Below are 5000 nucleotides of genomic sequence, written 5' to 3'. Positions count from 1 at the left end.
CAAGGAAAAAATAACATTAAAAACTGAGCTTTAACGGGGGGGGGGGAAGGCCTCCAGTACCCTTCACCTCTTCTCACCTAAAAAATAACACAAACAAAATTAGGCCTCATGTCAACAACTTGAAGCCAGACTGTTGGGGGGAAACATGACAGTATAACATGTCAGTATACTCAAAAATGGTGCTAACGATGCATGTAGGACCGCCAGTGAGCAAATGTGTGCCCGAGAAATACAAAGGCTTACATAGGTGGTGCTTATTCAATTCTCTAGCAGACAGACCAGAGCACAAAGAGACTGAAAAATAATATAAAGGCATGGTAGCCAGTGCACTAATATAAAAGTTAAGATCCTTTATTTTTTCATACTATTTTCACATCCTGCTGTGTATGGTACACTTCATAGCACATCTCAATTCAGAAGCCAGGTTGTCAAAGAACAATACTTGATTGACACTTAATCTAAAAAAAAAAATAGACTTTAAAAAAAGATTCTGGACTGGTTGGCGGCTTGTACCCTTAGGCCCTGCACTAACGAGGCAGAGGCGGGTGGCTCTCTGAGTTTCAGGCAGCCTGGTCTACAGAGAATCCCTGTCTGCAAAACAAAACAAAGCAAAACAAAACAAAACAAAACAAAACAAAACAAAACAAAACAAAGCACACAAAACAGACTCAAAAGCTTAAGTTACTTCAGAGTTTGTTTCCCCAGCGGTGCGATGGACAAAGGCACTGTTGCCATGCCTGACCCCTTGAGTTTGCTCCACAGGGCCTACAGGGTGGAAGGAGAGAAGTGACTCCATGCTTTATACTTTGTCCATGACCACCACAGTGGCCTCGACATACAAATAAATAAAGGAATATATCTTTAAAATATTTTACAGAGGGAGCTGGAGAGGCTCAGTGTTTGAAAGCTCTTCCCACTCTTCCAAAGTGAGACCTGAGTCTGGAGCCTATAATTTACATCTAGTGGCTCACAGTCCCTTGCAGTTCCAGCTCCAGAGAATCCAAAACCTCTTATGGCTCCAAGGGCACACACATGCCATACACTCAACACAGATATACACACATGCATAGATAATAAAATACATCTTTTAAAATATTTTAAAGGCTTTCCCCCAACTTTCAAATATAAACGTCAATGAAAAATTTCTTCCTCAACCATTTAAGTCCCATTATGCTGACTGCTTAGTTTAGATGGGAGTGAAAGAAATTCTTCTACAGAAGAGGACCAGACTGGTAACACTTAGTTTAGTTTCTCTGTTGCCAGCAGTGTCTTTTAAAATGCACTTGTAATAGAAACATTACTCCGACACAACTCTACCTTTCACAAGGATCTCAGAAAGCAGTTTCCACCTCAGTTGTCACTCTTGAGCTTCCTGGATACTGACCATCAAAAGATCACTTTCAGACATAGCAGAGGAGATTCAAGTTCTGCCTTTCAGAAGCTTAAACATCCTTAGGAAACGGAGCAGTTTAGGCACACACTTGGGACTTGCACACAAGAGAAAAGGCCCTGGAAGTGCCCAGAGCAGAGAGGTGTTTTAAAAAAAAAAAGGTGCAAAAGATTAATTTAGTCAACACTAAAGATCCACCAATCAATAATTCTGTGCCAAGCAACTTGATCAGGGATTTCGCCAGAATCCCCTTGGCTAATGTCAATAAGGCCTTCTCGAAGACATCATGATTTAAGCCATTCTCATCTGAATTACGGCTTTAGCAATCCTTTGCTTGACAGCAAATAAACAAAGAGTACACATGTGAATAATTTTCTGCCACTCAGCAAAAGGAAAGAGCAATTGAGACAATGACAATGTGAACAACAATAATGTTCCAAGGAAGTGAGGTGTCCAGAAAACTCCATTTTAAAAGAATATGGCAAAAAATGTTTTTCATGTTGTTTAGCCAAACTTTTCAATTGTACAGTGTAGCAAATGGTCAAAATTAATCCATAACAACTAATTCTGATATTGGTAGTTCCCCACCTGGAGGCATTAAATGTTAAATGGATTCTTCAAAACTGAAGAATCCTTTGTTGTGAATTTACTAGCACCTAACTTTCTCACACCACTGGGAAGTGAGGTTGAGTGTGAACAATGGTTTTTGACATTGACCCATTAAGTCCCACCTAATAAATAAAACTCAGTTTCCCCACTTCAGTCCCTTCTCTTCTTATCCTGCTCAATGTAGCTATTTCCCAGCATCTTCTTACCAGGGGTCACAGACACTACCCTACCCACTGTGTGGAAGGTGAAAGAATCTAAAAGTTCAGGTATAAACATTTGCTGTTTCTACTAAGGACTCACCTTTTTTCCCACCTCAGTCAAAAAGTTTAAAGCAAGACCAATACTAAGATTGTTTTGAGCTGTTCCATCCAGAGGATTTTTTTTTCCTCATTAGATCTTCTTACCAGAAAAAATATTTACATATTCTGTAGAAATTAATTCATTCTGAGCAAGGATTTTTTTTTTTTAACGGGAACATTCTCAGGTAATGTCTATTTAATCAAATGCAATCTCTGACACAAGCTCAACCTACAGAAAGCCACGGTGCTTTTTTTTTTCTTTTTTAATAGGAGCAGGCACAAGAAGAAATAAACTATACCAGAAACACACATTCCAGTCCTACAGTTCAAGCACTATTTCGAGAAAAGTGAAAATAAAGTCCCACATCTCCCTAGGCAACAGACGGTTCTTGAGGGGAGGCTAGGTGCAGAGTATGCCCCAATACATGTTCAACACTCAACATTCTGCCTCTTCCAGTTGCCTGAATTCCCGCCACCCACCAGGGACACTGGACAACTTCACCAGGTTAACACGGGTGGGATGGGGGGGGGCGTGACCTCTGGTGCAGAGAAACCACTGTGATCCTGACGCAAGTAAAATACTCCTGAAAGTTTTCCAAATGTACTGGTGCATAGCTTCCCTAAAGGCTGAACGTTCCTCGGGAGCAGGAAAGCCGGGTTCCCTAGTTTGCCAGACTTGTACAAAGGGCTGGGAGGCAGAGGAGGGTGCTGAGCGCCCAGCTGCCCTGGCGGCCCCTCCTCTCCCGTCTCTCTTGGCATCTCTGCCACTCGCCAGGGCTGGAGCTGCAACCCTGCTGCCAAATCCACTGGGCAAAGAAGGCTGAGAGCCAACCGTCAGGTGAACCTGAAGCCCAGGCCCCCCGACCGCTGCAGGCACGAGGGACCCTGTGCGGACCCGCCCACTTAGAGCGCCACAGGACCGCAGGGCGCAAGGCCTGGGCGATCAGGGACACCGTGGAGGGAGGGCGCGCAGTGCGGTGTCCTAGAGGATGAAGCCGCGCCGCTGCGCCGCCACAGGTAGGGGACTTGGGTGGCCTCGCAGCCCCGACACCCACACGCCTTTCATTTGGCCTCTCAGGCAACTGAGTCAGCCCGACCTCAGGGCTAAGCTCAGTGCAAAGCTGAGGCGCATGGGAAGGTTGAAGGAGAGGCCACGTGCCTCTGTGCCTAACTTCAAGCCGCACCCCCGACCACGGTCTCATGCTTGCCCACAGATGGTGCTCCCGGACTATGGGAGGCGACCTCGCACCGGAGCTCACCTTGATGTAGCCAGCCAGAAGAACAACGGGCGCCCAGAGCCTGAGTAGCAGCAAGACAAGAAGCTTGCCGGTGGCCGCCATCCCTGGCCTGGTCGCCGTGGCCTGGGCTCTCCTACACTCATGCACAGCCAGACCAGAGCGTCTCCCTATCATCATCAAAAACCTTCTGAAGCCGGCTCACCGCCACTCTGGTGGGTTTTAACCGACTTCAACAGACTTCACAAAACCACGCCCTTCTTCAACAGGATCCAATACAAGCAGGCATAAGTAGCCTAACTTGCCGCCCCTTGTTTAACCAAGGCCCAATCAGAGCATGGATGCACCGTCTCCCCTCCCCGTCCAGCGCGTGCACCCGCATGGCCCCGCCCCAAGACACGACAGCCCCGCCCCTGCTCTGGACTCCAGGCTGGGGAATCAGGAGTATTGTGGGCAGACCATGGGCCGCTGTTCCTAAGGCCTGAGGCTCCTGCGTGGTTATCTATTGGGGTGGCTCTACATCATCCACCTTCAGCCTAGGGATTCAGGCACGCCCCACTCCCCCGTCCCTGCGGGATATTTTCCGATTCCTTTGGGTACAGCTCTCTTTGGAGCTTCTGGAAAATGTTTTAATTAAAAAACAGGATGAATTGTTGGGAGGTCCGGACAGTTAGGAGGGGCTTAGTGAATCAGTTTCAAGGATATCCTGAAATTGTTTTAAATTGCTGAAGGAGCTTTCCCAAAGGATACAACGTTTCAATCTACCCTCCTGTTACCCTACAGGGGGGAAGGCTCCATCTACACTGCTACAGCTTTTTCAGGGAAGCATTAATTTTTTGGGGGGTCAAAGGTCTCCAATTGTAGCCTGCTGGGGAAAGAGCTCACACACCACCAGTTAGTAACCCCTTTTCTACCCTCTGTAAGGAAGTGCAATAAACTCCCTGAGGCCCCACAGTGAACTCTAGCCTCATACCTCAGTTTGTCACTGTGACTTTGGGAATGGAGAATAGACCTTGTTTACCACGACCCAAGGGAAGGAATTTTAGCTACATGTGTTTAGCTCAGTACACAGTCCTTAAGTAAGTGCCTGGTTCAGAATGGTAGGATCATTGTTTAGAAGATTAGAAAAAAGGGACCAGAGATGGCAATAGGACAATAGTAGCTCACTATTGAGCAGCGATTTTTAAATTTACAAATTTCTTTTGTATACATTCTCTGGTTTCATATTCATATGGACCCTGTACAGCTCAGTTACTTCATTCCTAGGAAAATAACCTAGGCTGAGAATAAATATTTTAAATGCATTTGAGGGATTAGTTATTTACTTACATACTTTGAAGTTGAAGACACAGCCCAGAGATCAGCATGCCCTATGCGAGTCCACCGCCTTCTTCATAGTCCTTGGTTTCCCTGAGACACAAGTCCTGCTGTGGAACCAGGCTGTCCCTGAGTTTACTATAAAACTCA

General features: G+C 46.0%; 1 long non-coding RNA gene across 1 annotated transcript in view; it reads left to right on the top strand.

Annotated features, from left to right (window-relative positions):
• Positions 1-3209: 3209 nt before the first annotated feature.
• LOC134479842 (uncharacterized) overlaps positions 3210-5000 on the top strand; it is a 2321-nt gene continuing 530 nt past the window's right edge. Inside the window, exons 1-2 of the long non-coding RNA XR_010053638.1 lie at positions 3210-3315; positions 3513-5000. The exon at positions 3513-5000 is cut by the window's right edge and continues 530 nt beyond it. This is a non-coding gene — a long non-coding RNA (uncharacterized LOC134479842). The remainder of the gene's footprint in view (positions 3316-3512) is intronic.

Source organism: Rattus norvegicus, chromosome 7 (genome assembly GCF_036323735.1).
Source record: "Rattus norvegicus strain BN/NHsdMcwi chromosome 7, GRCr8, whole genome shotgun sequence".
In the NCBI taxonomy this organism is placed as follows: domain Eukaryota; kingdom Metazoa; phylum Chordata; class Mammalia; order Rodentia; family Muridae; genus Rattus; species Rattus norvegicus.
The sequence above is the reverse complement of the archived record's forward strand: the minus strand, read 5'-3'. Positions and strand labels throughout refer to the sequence as shown.